Here is an 18272-nt window from a genome sequence, read left to right as displayed (position 1 = left end):
TTCAGATCTGAGATTGAATGAAATGCTGAGATATTGGTCTTCTGTATTCTAGAAGCTGTTCTTAGTGAGTATATGCTGCATTCCAAAAGCAGGACTCATTTTTTATTTATCTTTTTCAAATTCTGTCACCATAATAAACAGAGTTTATAGAAAAATGTAAAACTTCAAAATAAAACTAGTGCTGCTTTTTTTTTTAAAAAAGAGGTTGTAAACTGAAAAATAAATATATTTAAGAGATTGACTAACTTCGAGTGAAGAAAATGAAACATCAGTAAAATTTCACACTTTCATTATATTCTGCTACTGTAGGGCTATTGGAACAAACAAAAAAAAGGGAAATACCTTAGCAATTAGGTGTGTTCTCAGAAAGCAATCAAGAGCCTTTCATTCAGTTTTGCCTGAAGAAGAAAGTAATAATACTAGCTAATACTCATAGAGCAAAGGTTATATGCCAGGCACTGTTCTACATTTGTCCATTTTATGGACGAGAAGGCAAAGACCCAGAAAGCTCTAAGTAACTTGCCAAGTTCATACAAGTAGGAGACAGTGCAGCCGGGAAAGCCAGTATTCTTAGTCACGACACCAAATTGTAAAATTTGTTCAGGAAATAGAAGAAACCCTCTTCTTCCATCCATGCCAATTTGAATAAAAGTCATAAAACAGGCCGAAATAAAAGGGAAACAAAACCGTCACCAAAATTACATTTTGTAAGAGACTGAACTAACATTACCAATAGGTGGCAATGTTGGCTTGGGAAAGTCTGACCAGCACCCTGCAAATGATCCTCACAAAAAATTCTGGCACTGAAGCAACCAGCAGCTCTTCATGGCTTTTTCAAAGAGGATTTTTGCTTCTGTTTGCAGAGTGATGTTGTTGCTTTCTTCTTTTATAATTTCTCTCTAACCTACAAACATTAAATTTGATTTGGAGCAAAGGAAAATTCTAGAAAACATTAAGGTTTCACAAGATTTCTGAAGTAACACTCTGGTTGGATAGAAATAGTACATAGATGAAAATAAAAATTCAATATCTTTGTATGTCATTTCAAACACTTAAAACATTCATTTTTATCTTTATTTACTTGAGGAGAGAAGCAAAACACATTTTCCCATGATTGATGAAGTATAAAATCACAGAATTTAAAAGCTAGAAGGTAATTAAATTTTAAGTTCTTCATTATATTGCAGACTCACTGAGGTGAAACACTGTAAAGAAAGATAAATAAGATGAGTTAATAGAAAAGTCTTTAAATCATTTGTCTTATGTAATGTAAATTTTTTGTAACTATTTAGTTGCCTAATTTTTCCAAGATATTGATTGTATTGTTCAACCTATGTTTTCCACTAATAGTAGCAAAAATCACTTTTTTAATGAATGCATGTCAAATAGCCATGAATGCTGAATATTTCAGGGAGTCACTGTGCCAAAATTAAAGGAAACTTCTCTAAGAAGCTTTATTTAGGGTTCAAGTACTAATTTATGTGGAATTATCTGCTGTTAATGCCTGTCACAATGTTAGTCATGAACAAGTTTAGACAAGAAATTTATCTTATTTTAGTTAGAATTAATTTCTTTGTAGCTATTCATACCTATTTTGAGGTTAGTCATTCTAAGGTTCTCATTACCTGTATTGGTATCACCAAGTGATAAACAAGTATAGTGACTTCTCAGTTCCTGATACAGATAATAAGAACCAGTGATTGATCTTCCAAAGTGGATGGTGGAGAACTTAGGGCTGGGTGTGAACTGAATTTGTTTGTTCACTACTTCATTCATTCATTCATTCATTCATCCAATAAGTGTATACCAAGCACTTAGATACTAAGGCGAGACAGTTGGAGGAAAAAAATTAAAGCCCTGCCATTAAGGAGCTTACATTCTGAGTAGTTTATAATGAAAGCTAATCTTTAAATTAACTGTACTAATTGCTTAAAGCAATACTCTTTAAATCTTCACAATAAACTTATGAGGTTGGTACTAATTTATATCAAGCAAACAGTGAATTGGCTTAGTATCTGAGCAGCAGGATATTGTGACCTTGGAAATGAGGAGTATGAAATTTCATTCTTAGGTGTCAAGAAATACCAATTGTGTATTTAGGAATTATCCATGGTTTAGATCAAACTGATTTATTCATCAAAAAATTTTATTGACTATCTAATATGTACAGATACTATGCTATAAATTAGTGAAAAAAATATAAAATTAGTTTCTGCCCATAAGGAACATATAATCTGGTGATAGCACCGTACTTATTTTTATTCCCTAATTTATTATCCCATCTACTGAGGAGACTCTGACACATCCTTTCTCTGCCTTTTATTAAAATTCTTAGGAGAAGAGAAGTGTATATAAAAGCACACAATACTGAAAATTAAGATTCTAGGAGAAATTTTCCTTAGCTTCAATAAATAACTTGGATTGAAATGCTCAGCCCATGCTATAACACAGAAACTGAAAAACCTGAATACTTCCCAAACCATCTGTCCCTGGCCCAGAAATGTAAGGTCTGGATGGGAAAGAAAACCAGGCATCCCTCCTTCTCCTCTGTGGTTGCTGCCTTTTTAGACTCTGCCAAATTGCCATCCCCCTCCATCCTCCATGTCCATGCTCCTTTCAGTACCTTTCTTCTTATATCCATTTAGGGACTGCAACTGGAGGAAGACACCTGGCTAAAAAGAAGGAAATGCCTTGAATCTGGGATGTGTAATTTCCATACCTAAAGTGTTGTAGACAGAGAGGGCCAGCTCTGGAGGGAATCACTTTTCATATTCTCTATGCGATCAATGTCAGAAAATTGGTAGAAGGAGTAGAATAAAGCCCCATGGTTGCACAAAGAAAGCTTGAAGATTGTAATTTGATGGTTGTTAGAATTTGGGCTAGATGTAACCTATGAAATAGTTACAGTTCTAAAGAGAAAATTTAGCCAGCGCCCAGTTGTCAGAAAATGAAACCAAGGGCATACATCCACCCCACGTGGCAAATTCTGGAACTGGGTCTGGATCATGGGACTATGAATACACAGGCAAAGAAATGAGAAAACAAGATATATCCATTACCTATTAATGCATAACGACCAACCACAACATTTTAGTGACATACAATAGAAAATATTTATTTTCATGGATCTGTGAATCAGCTAAGGATTGGTTGATCTAGTCTGGACTTGATTGAATATATTCTTCCATATAGGTGAATACTTTTTGGCGACAGTCTAATCTAATATACACACAAACAAAAGCATGGAGCTTTTGAATGAATTATAGAACAAGGAAGAGACAATATCAAAGATAAGAAAAAGAAGAAACCTCTAAAAAAGGATTTATTATAGAACCTAGAATAAAAATGGAAACTTTCAATGATTCAAAATGCCATGGCCTATGCGAAATAAAACCAAGAACTTATAGAGAGAAGGCTGAATTTATTTTTAAAAAATGTATACAAGGACAATGAAAGGCAAAAGATAGTGAAACATTTTAAATGAACTTAAAAATGCAGAAACAATTAAACATTTACCTTGGTAGTAGTAAGGAACAGTCTTGACATTGGATAAAATTCAACCAGTGATATGTAGGTAACTTTTTACAATGTAGAGAAGGTGGTAGGGAGTAAGACATTCATGATATGAACTTAACAGTTCCCTGAAAAACATTCAAGCAGTTGGAACACACTTGCAGTTAAACGAGGCTGTTTTTATGGTGTGTTGCAGTAAGGGAGAACACACACTGCGGAGCACTGTGGGAAGAGGGTGTAAGAATTGACATAGGATTTGGGCTTGGTAGTTTTGAGGAAAGTTCGATGAAGTAAGGTTTTGCTCTGGATTTGACGCTGCCACCAAAAACATGATTATTCTATGATTGGGTATTGATTTGTTTCTTAGGGCTGCCATACCAAAGTACCACAAAGTGGGTGGCTTCAACAACAGAAATTTATTCTGCACAGTTCTGGAGGCTAGAAGTTCAAGGTCAAGGTGTCAGCAGGGCCATGCTCCTTCTAAAGGCACTAGGGACGGCTCTGTATAGACCTCTCTCCTGGCTTCTAGATAGTTCCTTGGCTTGTGGCTGCATAATATTAATCGTCACATGGCACTCTCCCCATGAGGTTGTGTCTGTGTCCAAATTTCCCCTCTCTCTAAGGATACCAGTCACATTGAATTAGGAATCCACCCCACTTCAGCAAGACCCCATCTCAATTTAACTATTTCTCTGTGCAACAACCTATTTCCAAACAAGGTCACGTTCTGAGGTATTGGGGGCTAAAACTTCGATATATGAATGGGGGTGGGCACAATTCACTCCACAAGAGGAATCTTATGGAATCTTATCTAGAAAAAGGGAATAGACTGAAGCTGTGTTGTCATTGATAAAGAAGCAGCCACAACCACTAGCCAGGCTAGGGGGATGTTTGGTCATTTTTGTCATTTGGAGAACCTTTATGTTTTTGTCTGTGCTCGGGTGTGAATGCGAAGTGCATTTATATGATCTCTGACCACAGTAAGATTAATGGACTATATTATGTCACAGTCACGGTCACAGATGCCTTGTCTGGTGTTAACATTCTGTGAAACTGTTCTTATTCAACAGAAAAAGACAAAGCTTAGCTGTGATTCCAGCCATGAGGGTGAACAAAACCAAGACCTAACGGATAGTATCAGGCCAGCTCCCTGCCACCAGCGGGCTGCTTTTCTCATTCTCGGTCTATCATATTGATCAAGGGTAGATGAGGTTAGGTCACAGGACATTAACTTGTGACTTCCAGATCTTCTCCATGGCCAAAATTTTGCTGATTAGGAGGTTTTGCAGAGAACATAGTCCCTATTTCTATATTTGAACTATTTTAAGACTTCAAATTTAGCTCTTACATAACTCTCCTTTGAGCAGTGTAAAGTTCTTTTTCATTCAAAAATAAAAGCCAACCTTACCCTAGTTTAATAATTGTCAGTAGAAAGTAACAGGAATTAATTTAAAAAGTCAAATTCATGGTGTAAAATAGCTGAAGATATTACCACGTCTTTTAAAAATTTTCTGTCTACTTATTGGCTCAAATAATAAAGATATTTTATAGGCTCCCTGAAACTTAAAATTTCAGAGGTAGAATAGGATTGGTTTGACTTGCAAGTTCAAAGGTGTCATTGAGAACCCAGCATCTCTCTTATTCTAACTGTGTAAATCTGGCTCCCCTTAGTGTTCACAAGATTGTGGCAAATGATACCTGGGTGGCCTGTTTCTTCATCCACATCCAGAAAGAAAGCCTGTCCAGGGTTTATAGTTATATTTTTGATTATGGCTGTTTGATTCTTCCTTTCAAAGCAGAACTGTTTAGAATATCATATTGAGTCAGGCAGCTGCCTGTACCACCAGAAGGTCCACTTCAAAGGAAAACATTAAGAATTGACTATTTTAGCCAGGCTGGCGTGGCTCAGTGGTTGAGCCTCAATCTATGAATCAGGAGGTCACGGTTCAATTCCCGGGCATGCGGGTGGTGGGCTCAATCCCCAGAGGGGGTGTGCAGGAGACAGCCAATCAATAATGTTTTTCTCTCATCGATGTTTTATATTATTTTATTTTATTATTTTTTTGGTTGTTAATCCTCACCTGAGGATATTTTTCCATTGATTTTTAGAGAGAGTGAAAGGGAGGGGGAGAGACAGAGAGAGAAAAACATTGATGTGAGAGAGACATCAATTGGTTGCCTCCCGCATGGCACGTGGCACATGGATCAAACCTGCAACCGAGGTACGGGCCCTTGACTGGGAATCAAACCTGGTACCCTTCAGTACACCAGCTGATGCTCTATCCACTGAGACACCAACTAGGGCTCATCGATGTTTCTATCTCTCTATCTCTCTCTTTTTCCTCTCTCTCAAAAAAATCAATGAAGACATATTATTAAAAAAATTAAAGATTTGACTATTTTTTAACTGGTCAGAGTCCCATCTTTCCAAAAAACACTTCTTTCTGCCAACATAGAATTACTGAGCTCCAGTGCTCAATCTTTAATGAGGTATGGGTGAAAGGAAGAGTTAAACTTTGTTATCTTTCTTCCTCATCAATGCTGAATTTTAAACTAACCCACCAAAAAGTGCCTATTATTTAAATTGCAAACACTATTTTAACAAGTTAAGCAGAATAACTTTTGCATTTTACTTTTATTTTATAGGAAAGTTGATGAATGAGAGTTTATTTTCCTCCTTTTACATCCTAAAAATTAGATTCTGACTGTGTGCTCGTGGCTTCAGGGAAATGGTTATTGCAGAACAGAAAATGAAAGGCACTCAGAATAAGGCCTCCCCCACCCACCAACCCTCCTTCTTGCAGGGAAGCCCACTGAGGGTGAGGGAGCCAGAACTGCCCAGACAAGGATGCAGGGAGTTAGTTCCAGAGCCTGGGGAATGGGTAGTTTGGGGTTAATGATGGCTCAAAAGGACATAAGACATCCCTTATGAGTGGCCCATAACTGATAGAGGAACTAGATATTGATGTCGAGGGGAATACATTTATTTTCTTTCTTGGTATTTCCTCCCATGTGGAGAGATTTCCATAGGAGTCAAATACGGACCTCTCTCCACCCATAGCTCTCAGTCCTCCCAGGAAAGGAGAAGCAACCGCTCGGATAAATAAGTTGGGAGAAAGGGTCAGGCCTGCACATCTCAAGTCTTCTTCATTTTTCTCTTATTCACTCTATTGTTGTTTTTCCAGCTTCTGCCCATGGAAGAGGACTGAAATTGCCCGGAGCAGCTTCCTTGGCTGGGCAGTTCTGGGGTTTAGCTCTAGGGTTTAGTGGTAGCAAACCACTTGGCAATTCTCCCCAACATAGCTTTAACAGTATCTAAAGCAGTGGTTCCCAATCTTTTTTTGGCCATGCCCCACCTAAGCATCTCTAAAAACCTGATGCCCACCCTGTGACATATAATTCTTATTACTCAAAAAGTGAATTACTATTCATGTGGAGGAAGCTTAAAAAGCCATTAACTTGGTCTAAACAAGCTTCCAAAGAACATGGCATCCATGAAAGAGAAAAAAGGACAGTTGAAGTACTGAGGAAGAAATCATCAAGAAATTGTTTAAAATAATAATAATAATAATATGAAGTGAAATGAAAAAAATAGCAAATAGAGTTTCAAAACATATAATAGAAAATGGAAATGCATAAATATGCCATGATATATATTTATATATTGCATATGTGGCCTCTGGAACCATAAGAAATGCAAAAAATTCACTGTTCATAACTCATTCTCTAATTGTCCCCCTTAAAAATCCACTGATCTAAAGTGATATTTTAATTTCCATCTGCACTATTCCTGCATCTATCTCTCAGTTGGTTTTGAACTCAAGCTTGAGAAGAAAGGGGGTGCTATGTATCAACCCCTTCAGATACCAACTAAGAATCATGGCCTTGGACACTGAGGTAGAAGATCCTCCTGTCCACTTTGAATAATCGCTCAAGCATTCGTTCTTTTAGTCAACACATTTTAGCAACTGCCCGCGATGTGCTGGACATAGTTCTTGGCAGTGGGAATATGGCAGAAGACAAAAATCATGACTACAGAAGAATATAGGACTTTAACATGGACAATAAATACATGGAACTTATTGATGATTTTTGCTCTCCTTGGTTCAATCATCAATCAAATGGAGACTACAACCAAGGTATCAAAAGAATGCTGAGACTCAGAATGGAGGAATTAGTGAAGACCACCTAGAGCAAAGATGTGTCATTAGAGACCCAGGCTAAGATCATCCACACCCTCACATTCCCAATCAAGGACAGTGGAGAAGACTAATAGGAAAAATATTTATTCACTTGAAATATGATATTGGAGGAGAGCTCTACAGATACCCCGGACTGCCAGAAAGATGAGCAAGAAGGTTCTAGAGCAAATTAAGCCTGAAACATCACTAAAGGCAAAAATGACAGAACCGAAGCTGTCCTATTTCAAGCACGTCATGAGAAGAGAGGGTTCTTTGGAAAAATAGAAGGCAGCAGGAATAGAGGTAGACCAAATATGAGATGGATTGACTCCATAAAAGAAGCCATAGGCATGAGTCCACAGGAGCTGAGCAGGGCTGTTGAGGACAGGACATTATGGACATCACTCATTTATAGGGTCACCAGGGGTCAGAGCTGACTTAACGGTACATAACACACACAATTCCAATTTCATCTTTCCTCCAAAGGTATATTTGAAAATTGGATCAGAGTGAGCAGAAATGTAACTTCCATAGGTGCAAGCAGAAAACAATGTCATTCTATTTCTTCATTGCCCTTTCAAACCTGCCTATGGAGGTATTTCTTTTCTGCCTGTTGGATTAAAATCTAAGACAGACCCCACAAATCTTAGAATAACTCTCAGGAAATAAAAAAGACCTCTCATTTGTAGTCTTGGTAACAGCTTTATTTCACTATCAATACATCTAGTTCCATGTATATAGTAAGAACTCCAAACTTTATTGTGTAGAAGCTTCTTCCTTACTCTGCTCAGATCACCTTTGGACTGAAAACTTGGCAATGGAACAGATGGGCATGATCAGTTTTCTTTCTATTTCCTTGAGCTTCTTTTCTGTACCAGCTGATCCGGGGCTGTAACTGTGGATGGGTTGTGGAGGCTCCAACATGACTTTTTTCTTTGAGTGCACCTGTGAGGTCTTCAGAGGACCCCATGAGACCTCACATTGCCCAGTCCCCTGACATGGGTGATACACTCCCTAACTGAACGGTGTGACAACTCCCACCCTCAGCATCAGACCCAGTGGGGTTCCTTTGCCCCGAGACTGATAGGATTACTCATTAGGTGGCTCTCCTGTGTAAGGCTCCTTCCAGATCCATCCATTTACAGTCCTCACTGTCCACTTGGTCCAAGGTAGACTCAAACATCCTTGAGTATACACCTGCCCCCATCACAAGCCTCTTTCCTTCCCTGTCTCCACATGTGGTTTCAGCTTGGTCTTTCTGCGTTGGCTTCATAGGTATGGCTCACCCACATCCCCAAACTCTAGGAAGCACCCACCACGCTTTCCAAGTGTGTCTCTGAAGCCAAAGCAGAAAGACTGAAGCCCTTCTCACAAGGCTTGAGGAAAGAGGAAGCAGCTCTCTTCCTCAGCTTGCCAGCCTTTTTTCAAAGGAACTCCCTCTTCAACCTTCACCTCTTACATCCTTTGGTGAATGTTAGAATAGGATGTTAGGGTAGGTCAGGAAAACAGCCCCTTTCAACAGCACCTCCTTTGGGAATGTGAGAACACTTCCACCTATTATATTCAACTCAACCTTTGTAGGCGATAGTCAGAATTGAGAGCAAAAGTGTCCTATATTAACACCTTATACAAACACGAAAGGCAGGGTTCAGAGTACCTTATTCTTTCAAGTCCAGACTCTTTTTTAAATAAAGGGGTTAGGATTCTGGTTCAAAATGTTGGATGATAATATGCATTACAAGTAAAGAAATGCAGAGGGGAAAGCAACCCCAACAGGCAATGAGTGGATTAGAGATTTTGACTGATTTCTGGAATACGAAAGAAGATGGGGGCACAGTGTATTGAATGACAAGACAAGCCATCCGTCAGGAGAAGTCTGACATATAGGTGGCAGCTGTCTCCTTTGTAAGCTCCAGGGAGGCACTAAGCTTAGCTCTGGCCTATTCAGAGCGGAAGTGAGGGGCTGGCATGTATTGGGAGGCTTTCTACATAACAGTGATGCTGGTGGCTGCTTTCCCATCTGTCTTCACACTTAACAGGCAGCCAGCCACTATTGTCTTCAGTCATAGGGAGGAAAAACTGGGAGATGTGGTAGCTGAAGAAAAAGTGACCTATTACACTGCAGTTAGGGCTCCAAGAGTAAACACTGTCACATTTGAGTAAAGCTTTAGCCCTTTTTGTCAACAAAATTAGCATATGTGTCCCCTGAAGGGCTCCCACCTGAAAGTAAACCCTGTCATTCACACACACACACACACACACACACACACACACACACACATACTTCTCCCCAGACAGTATGTCAGTTTCAGATGCTCTTTGGGAGAAGAGATCTATGCAGGGGCTTTGGAACCCATGCCAACCACCCCCATTCATTAGTGTAGCCTTTCATGTAGAAGCAGGAAAAGACAACCAAGAGCCATTAGACCAGTGGTTCTCAACCTGTGGGTCACGACCCCTTTGGCGGTCGAACGACCCTTTCACAGGGGTCGCCTAAGACCATCCTGCATATCAGATATTTACATTACAATTCATAACAGTAGCAACATTACAAGTTATGAAGTAGCAACGAAAACAATTTTATGGTTGGGTCACAACATGAGGAACTGTATTTAAAGGGCCAGAAGGTTGAGAACCACTGCATTAGACCATCACCCAAGAGATGTAGGCAAGCACCACAGCAATGTGTGGTAGAAGCTGGAAGGACCCTGGCCTCTCACAATCTTGTAGAGAGACGTGCTTGATCTGGGGAGCAACTGAACACATGGTGGGGCTGGGCTCCAACAGAGAAGTCCAGATTTCTGTTGCTCTTTGTTAAAGTGAGTATGACAATGTTCTTGAATGTGAAAAACAAACATTTTGACCTAGGGTTCTAGTCTGAGTTTGGGTGCCAGTTATTTAGGAACCTCCTGGGAAATGCCAGCTGTCCACATCTGAAAAATTTGAGGGTGCTTGCTACTGTGAGAAGTTGAATTTGGCCTCCCAGCAGAGGCAGGCAGAACACTTGATTACATAGAAAATATCAGGCTCTGCCCCTGAGAGGCGTGAACTATCTGTCTCAGCTAGCTTGTTGCCAGGTAACCAAGAGCGATTTCCCAAAATTAATCATCTAAAGAGAAGGACCAAGAAGAATAAACAGAATGACTAATTATGAAGAAATCAAAGTTGGCCCAGGAAACCCAAGAAAATTAAAAAATAGAGAAGATATTGTGCCCACCACATTCCCCAGTAACATCTGCTCACCTACCTGCCTTTGGAGAAGGGCTGAACGTCACAACAGACTCACTTGAACAATAGATCTCATCTAGCACCAAACCTGGCTGATAATTCAGAGACAACAGGAAGAACCAGGCACAGATGTGGCATTTCTTTTGGAAGGAGCCCAAATCTGTCAAACTCAGCTTTTAAAAATGTCTCTTTCACCCTCATTTGAGTGCATTTTGTTTTCAGATTAACAACTGGCTTCTGAACAATGTATATGTTCGTTCCCCAGCCAGTCACACCACATAACTCCATAAATTCCAGGCTTATTTACCATAAGCCATCTTGACCTGATACTTTTTCCTTCCTTGGATTTATTTTAAGTTTTGCTGAAGAAGATCCTCAATTTTTTTCCCCAAAAGGGTAAATAGTAGGATATTTTCTGCAGTATGCATGTCTAAAAATGCCTTTATTTTGCTTTCATGTTGGAGTGATGGTGTGGGTTGTTATATAACTCTAGGTCTCTAGGTTCTCTCTCTCTCTCTCTCTCTCTCTCTCTCTCTCTCTCTCTCTCTCTCTCTCTCTTCCCTTCCCCTCCTATGTCCCCTCAGTGAGGCAAATTCCTGCTATTAACCTTTGCCTTTCCAACTACCATCTTCCCTCATGCATCAGATTCTGTTGTCCTTTATCTATTAAAGGTTATTGCTCCAGCTATTGCCTCCTTTCTCTCCTGAGCCACTTTAATTTTTGCTCTTCTCTCCTAGGTCACTACCACCAGCATATAAACATGTACAGGGACCAAAACTCTGCCACTGTAAAGCTGCCCTTTTGGGATATTGATCTTAAGCTCTTTATTAAGAAACAAAAGACTCAGAAGGAAACTTTGACCCTCCCCTCTTTCCTGCCCCAAAGATTCAGACAGAGAAACCTGCTTCAGGAAGGAGAGTTTAAAATGTGTCCTTGGCCTAGTTTGAATTAAGTATAGCAACCGAGAGGGGCTCGGGCGGGCCCTTGTTTGCTGGACACCTCCTGTGTCCCATTGTTTTTGAGTTGCTTAGCAAGGATTGTCCTGCCTGTGTGTTCTGTGCCTCTTTCTCAACTATCACCCTTTCTCACTTCTGAAATCTAACACCCATCTCGCCCTTCCCTATTTCCTTTGTCCAAAAATGTCTTATATAGCCAATGTTGCCTCACTGTCTTTGGAATATTTATGGAATGATCACACCTATGTGAATTCCCCCATGTGCATGTATTAAACTTTGATTTTCTCCTGTTAATCTGTCTGTATTAATTTGATTAGAAACCCAGCCAGAAAAAAGAAAACTTAGAAGGTGGGAGGAAATGTATTCATATTTTTTTTAGCCCCCCTGCACATGTAATAACTTTTCACATGTTAAATACTCTATCTCCTGATCCTGCATCCATGTCCAACATATCTCATTCACTCTATTTAACTTAATTGAAAACCTCTTCCAGTATGTCAACTATGTTTCAATAAAACTAGAAAAGAAAATGAGTTTTTAAAAACCCACACTTCCATAGCGTTGTCTATAGTTTCTGACTCTGGTTTGTCTCTTCCCATTCTCTTTTGAACCAACTCCGAATGGCTTCTACCCCCAACATTCCACTAAAATCGTTCTTGCCAAGGTCACAGTGTTCCCATGCTGTTAGATACAATGGGGAGGGGGGATTATCAGTCCTCATCTTTCTTGACTCATTAACAAATAAAATATAGTTTTGACTTTATTGACCACTCCCCTTTCTTTGAAATACATCCTTCATTAGACATCCAGCACACCACAGTATTGTGATTTTTTTTCTCCTTCACTGGCCTCTTATTCTCAGGAAGAACAGGCAAATGAAGAGGAAAAATCCCAGAGCATAGATTAAAGGAAAAATATCTAGTCATGAATATGTGTATAGAGGGTGGGGGTGACTAAGAGATCTGGGATGCAGCAGACAGAAGCTAGGATGGCCCCTCCATGATCCCCACCTCCTCCACCTCCTGGTGTTTATTCTCTGGTATAATCCCCTCCCCTTGAGTGTGGGCTGAACTTGTGCTTTCTTCTAGTGAACTGACTATGGAAAAGGCGATGGGATGCCACTTTTATGATTATGTTACATTACGTAAGATCCTTTCTTGCTCCAAGACTGGTGCGAGGGATTCTCTTTCCCCAGAGGCTTTGAAGAAGAGAGCAGCCACGTGGGAGGCCATGTGGCAAGAATCTGAGGGTGGCTTCTAGCCAACAACCAAAAACCCAGGGGCTCTCAGTCCTATAGCTGCAAGGAAATGAATTCTGCCGAGCTTGAAACTAAGTTTTCTCCAGTCAACCTCCAGATAAGACTGCAGACCCATTGATACCTTGATTTTAGCCTTTGAGACCCTGAGCAGAAGACTCAGCTGAGCTGTGCCCAGATTCATGACCCATGGAAACCATAAGATAGTAAATGTGTTTTCCTTTAAGCTTCTTTTTGTAGTAATTCATTGTGCAGCAATAGATAACTGATACAATGAGAGGTCACCCCCAAATCCGGTGAATGGGAGTTCCAGAAATAGAAACTAGTAAAGGGGAGAAAAGAGTAAATTAAATAATACAAGGATATTTCTAAAATATAAAGAAATTTAACAACTCAAATTGAAAACTGCTGAAAGTGATTAATGGATAGGGAGAAATAATATTCACACCAAGATAAAATTTCAGAATACCAGATCTTGAAAGAGGGGGAAGAAGACCACAATTTCTCTAAAAGGAATGAAAATTAGGTGGCCATCCTATTATTGAGTGGCCTCCAAGTTCTAAGGAAAGGTTGTTTTAACCTAGAGTTATATATCCACTCTTACATCATTACTCCAACACGAAGGAAAAGTACTAATAAAGGTATTCTCAGAAGGTTTTCTATTATTTATCCTCCTGAAAAAAAAATTGAGTGTGTTTAGGAAAATTTGAAAAATGAATTCCAGAAAGAAGAAAGTATGAGGTCAAGGGAGAGGAGACTAACCCATGGTGAAGCCTATGCAGTGGACCTGGAAAGCAACCTGTTCAAATTAAAACAAGACGTCAAAGAAGGTCAGTGGATTCACCTTGAGAAATATCACTAAGAAGCTAGATGACCTTAGTGAAAAGGTCATATGCTTCTTTTAGGAAAATACAAAGGCAACTAAAAACTAAAAAAAAAAATATATAGAATTCTATAAGGAAGTCAAGGTTCAAATATGAAGCAATCTAAAATGTGGTATAATTTTGAGCAATTGATATAATACAAAACTATACATTATTTTATTTTAACATTTAGGCTTTTTCTTTTCTAGTGTTGTTATTGCCATGATTGTCTAGTTATTAATTTAATAAAGGGAAAAGAGCAAAGGGAAGTCAGACATTGTTAAACCCTCCCTTACCCGCTCTGGTACCTGATTGAGTGTATGAGTGAAGGGATAGAACAAAGCCGAAGGCAGACACTTAGCAGTTGAGTGAAAATGGCACAGGGGAGGGGCTTGCCTATCATTCTAACATGGGAAAAAAGATAATTGGCTAGAGGGGTGGAGCCACTGCAAGCCCGCAAAATCTTGGAAAGTTAATTGGTTAGTTTGAAGAAACTCCTGCTTAAAATCCCCAGAGTTCTCTCTCTCTCTCTCTCTCTCTCTCTCTCTCTCTCTCTCTCTCTCTCTCTCTTGCTCCGTGACCTGTTCTCTCCCCATAGCCATGTGGCCTTAGCAGCCGCTTGGCCCATAGCTGTGTGGACTCCACAGGCAGGATGCTGGACTGGACTCTATTTCTTTTTTCTTTTTTTAAACTATCATTAATGATTTATTCCAGTCTTTTTTCTTGGCACGTTTGTCTTTATACATAAGATATAGATATTTTACAAAGTAAGGATCATATTCTATGTACTGCTTGATTTATTTAACTTATGATGATATATTCTGAAATTTTGTTATTAAATATTCTTTGAAAACATAATTAGTAGCATCATTCCACGCCTAGACTTCTGCCTTCATTTTCTCACTTACAAACCAGGTCTCAGCAGTCCTCCCCAGAGGGTGGGGGTTGGGGGAAGAGGGAGTGGAGACCATCCCTGCATGGTCACCAGGCTGGCCCTGCCACCTCACCTCTGAGTCCCAGGTCAACACCTGTACAAGGGTCATAGGGGGACCCAGGGGTGACTACTGGAGAAGCCCATGCACAGCACAGGATGAGCATTCGGCACCCTATTGTGCCCACCCACCAGCCTCCTGGGCAGTCTGCTGTTTCCAGGACAACCAGGGAAGCCCAGTGAGTGACGAGGTCCCCCACAGCCTCTCCCTTGTCTCTCAGGGCTGTGCGACCAGCCCTCCCTCCTGGGGCCTCGGGCCAGCCTGCTCCATGCCCCTGCATGCCGAACCCAGCCTGGCCTTGTTGAGTATGTCACACACAGCCCTGAGTGGCTGCCATTCTCCCAGCCTCACTGCTGCCTGTCCTGACCACCTGTGAGTGGGACGCCTAGGCTCAGAAGTGAGGGTTTCTGCTAGGAATACTGTGGGCCTTTGGACTCTAATATAAAGCAGAAACTATGGGCGGGGTCTTTTTCTGGCCCTGCTGAAAACACGGTTGGACTTTTTCCATGGTGAGAATGAGGGACATGGGACATTGGAAACCCGGGGGTTTATTTCTACCCAAATAAATATTACTCACCCTCCCAAGGGAGTCTCAGGAAATTCTCTTCCTCAGGACATCGCAAGAACTCCACTTCCACTGATAACAGTGTTACAGCTTTTAGTGACATATGAGTACATTTCTTTCTTTCTGTATCCCATCATACTGCTTCACTTAGTTCTATGGTGAATAATACATTCAATAAGACATTCATAATCGTCCTGTTGTAAATGAGGTATAGCGAATAGCAATTGTTATAAACCATCTATAGACAAAACATACATAAAGTAATTAAAGCTGGAGGCACTAAAAACATAAATGCTATAAATATTGAGCATGTAAAAATAAGTTTAGTCTTAAAAATTGGGAGGGGCTGTAGTGAGAATTGCAAGCATGTGGGAAAACCACCATAATGAATTGGGAAGAGAAAAGAGGACCGGCAGGTCTGTGCAAGTGAAGGCGCCAGTAGAAAGAGAAACCCCTCTGCACTCCGTTCATCCCGTCTTTGTGTGAGAGGGACAGGTTGGGGCACCTCTCTCTAATTCCCAGAAGGACTGGGTGGGGGAGAGGCGTAGGCTCTCTGGGTGACCCTAGAATCAATCCATTCCTCTGAGATTCTGCCAGCCTTGCTCCAAATGCTCAAGATATTGTGAAGGTGTGTTAAGGGGGGTGGGAGAGGGAGCATAGGGAAGTATTGCTTCTTTTAGGCCTGGAAATCATAAAAAAAAAAAAAAACAAAAAAAAAAACCACCCCATTCCCTCCTCAGTTCTGGAGGGGGCTCTCCAAAGCCTCCCTCCCCTGCAGTTGCTGGGGTCTTTTCAACTCACTCCACTCCTCTTCCTCTTCGGCAGCTTAATTCCGCTCAATCAGCCCGGCCTCGGCAAGACAAAAGCCAGGAGGAGGGGTGTCTCTGGGTGCCTGGCAACCGCTCCTCCCTGCAGAGCCGCACAAAAGCGCAGGGGCTGCTGAAACACAAAGGCCTGGCTATCTTCTGGGATAGGGGACGCACACACGCCCTAGCAGCTAGATCCAAACGCAAAGGGATATTTTCAAAGAATGATCTTACATCACTCTTCTCTCCCTCCCTCTGAAAACTACTTCCTATTCTGTCGTCCCTCCAAGAGAACCAGGTCTAAGTTTCCCAGGAGGTTAGCTCCCCCGCACCGAAGCAGCTTACCAGTTACAGAAGGGTCTTCCTCAGAAGTCGTGTTTTACACTCACATGCACCCCAGGCTTAGAATTCTCTTAGTTTGCTGAACCTGGGTTACTCCCCTCAAGTTTGGGGGAGCAGTGCTTGGCTTAAAGGCAGTTGGCGAGAAAGAGAGTCCATTTTTGACAAAAATAGATCTGGTTTTGGGTCAGGGGACTGTGCCCTCTTCTTCCTCCCTATTCTTCCTCCTGTTTCTAGGATGTTGGTCGGGTGGAGTAAAAGGGAAAACTAGAGGAGGCAGCTCAGCTTAATTTCTTATTGTTCGGAGAGTTCCCACTCCCTGAACCCTCCCTGGTTCTCCACAGTCACCCAGCGTGGTGACCAACCTGAGCTTCCTCTACACCATAAGAACAGCAAACACAGGGCCTCTGGCTTCCCTAATCCTCAGTGGTTGCTCTGAATCTTCCCACCATGAGGCTAAGCAGGACTCCTTGTCTTCACTGGAGCCCCTGAGAGCCTCCTGCATGTTGCAATGGCCTTACTTGGGTTCCAGGCCACTCCTTCAAGGACCAAGGAAGAGCCATGCCTCTTTGATAGGGCACCAGACCAGAGGGTACTCTCTGTGCCTCAGCATCCAGCTCCCAGGAGGCTTAGAGAAGGGTGCCCACACCCCACTCCCCAAAGCCTGCAGGAAGTCATCAAGGCTTTTTGTGGTGGTGGTAAATTCCCATTTATCACAGCAAGCAGGGTATGGGCCACTGAAGTCAACCCATCCATGTCATGCTCCTAAACTCATTGAAGTGACCAATAGCTTCCTGACCCTTCTCTCCCCCTTTCTTCACCTACTTCAATGGATAAGAGAGCAATTGGAATGGGGGAGGGATACACAGAGTCCAAGGAGGGTATCTAAGCAGCAGAGTGAGACACACAGCTTTGCACGTGCCCAGGCCTGTTTTAAATGAGTTCTGAGCTATATGTGTTTAAATCTCCTGGGTCAGCTCCTTCTGTACCAAAGACTCTAATCTGAGAATAAATACAGACCCAGCCTTTTCAACATCCTTCGGTTGGGCACGTAGGGAATAGATGTGCAGGCAGAATCCTCTGGTTTTCAGTGGATCCTAAATATTCCTCTAAAGTTCTTAGACATTCTGAGGCAACGTCTGAAGAAAGGTAGTTCTGAGCAGAGTCTCTATTGTGCCCCCTCCCCCCATTAGTATGTTGAAGCCCCAACCCCAGGATTTCAGAATGTGACCTTATTGGAAATAAAATCTTCACAGATGTCTTTCGCTAAGAAGAGGTCATACTGGAGTAGGTGGACCCCCTAATCTAATAGGACTGGCATCCATTTTAAAAAGAGGACATTTGGACACAGACACATATGGAGAACTCCAGGTAAAAGTTGCAATTATGCTGCCACAAGCCAAGGACTCCTGGAAGCTGGGAGAGGTACCCAAGCCCCTGTAAGTGCACCAGATAGCCACTGTGACCGAGGCCCTGGCACTTCCTTGGGAGAGGCATTTGGGATGCTCACCAACTGTGGAATCACAAAACCCTCTACCTCCTCCCCCAACTCTCAAAGCCCCACATGGATGGAG

General features: G+C 41.4%; 1 long non-coding RNA gene across 3 annotated transcripts; it reads right to left on the bottom strand.

Annotated features, from left to right (window-relative positions):
• Positions 1-755: 755 nt before the first annotated feature.
• LOC139012184 (uncharacterized) lies at positions 756-16390 on the bottom strand. Of its 3 annotated transcripts, none has more exons than XR_011471821.1 (3): positions 16355-16390; positions 15566-15706; positions 756-904 (listed from the first exon to the last, which is right to left on the bottom strand). It is a non-coding gene; the product is annotated as an uncharacterized lncRNA (long non-coding RNA). The 3 variants fall into 3 exon arrangements; XR_011471820.1 differs by lacking the exon at positions 756-904 and adding an exon at positions 1093-1205; XR_011471822.1 differs by lacking the exon at positions 756-904 and adding an exon at positions 3548-3641.
• Between the last annotated feature and the right edge of the window lie 1882 nt (positions 16391-18272).

Source organism: Myotis yumanensis, unplaced genomic scaffold (genome assembly GCF_028538775.1).
Source record: "Myotis yumanensis isolate MYYU_CA2020_CCGP unplaced genomic scaffold, mMyoYum1.0.hap1 SCAF_6, whole genome shotgun sequence".
NCBI lineage: Eukaryota > Metazoa > Chordata > Mammalia > Chiroptera > Vespertilionidae > Myotis > Myotis yumanensis.
Note: the sequence above shows the minus strand (reverse complement) of the source record. Positions and strands in the feature narration are given on the sequence as shown.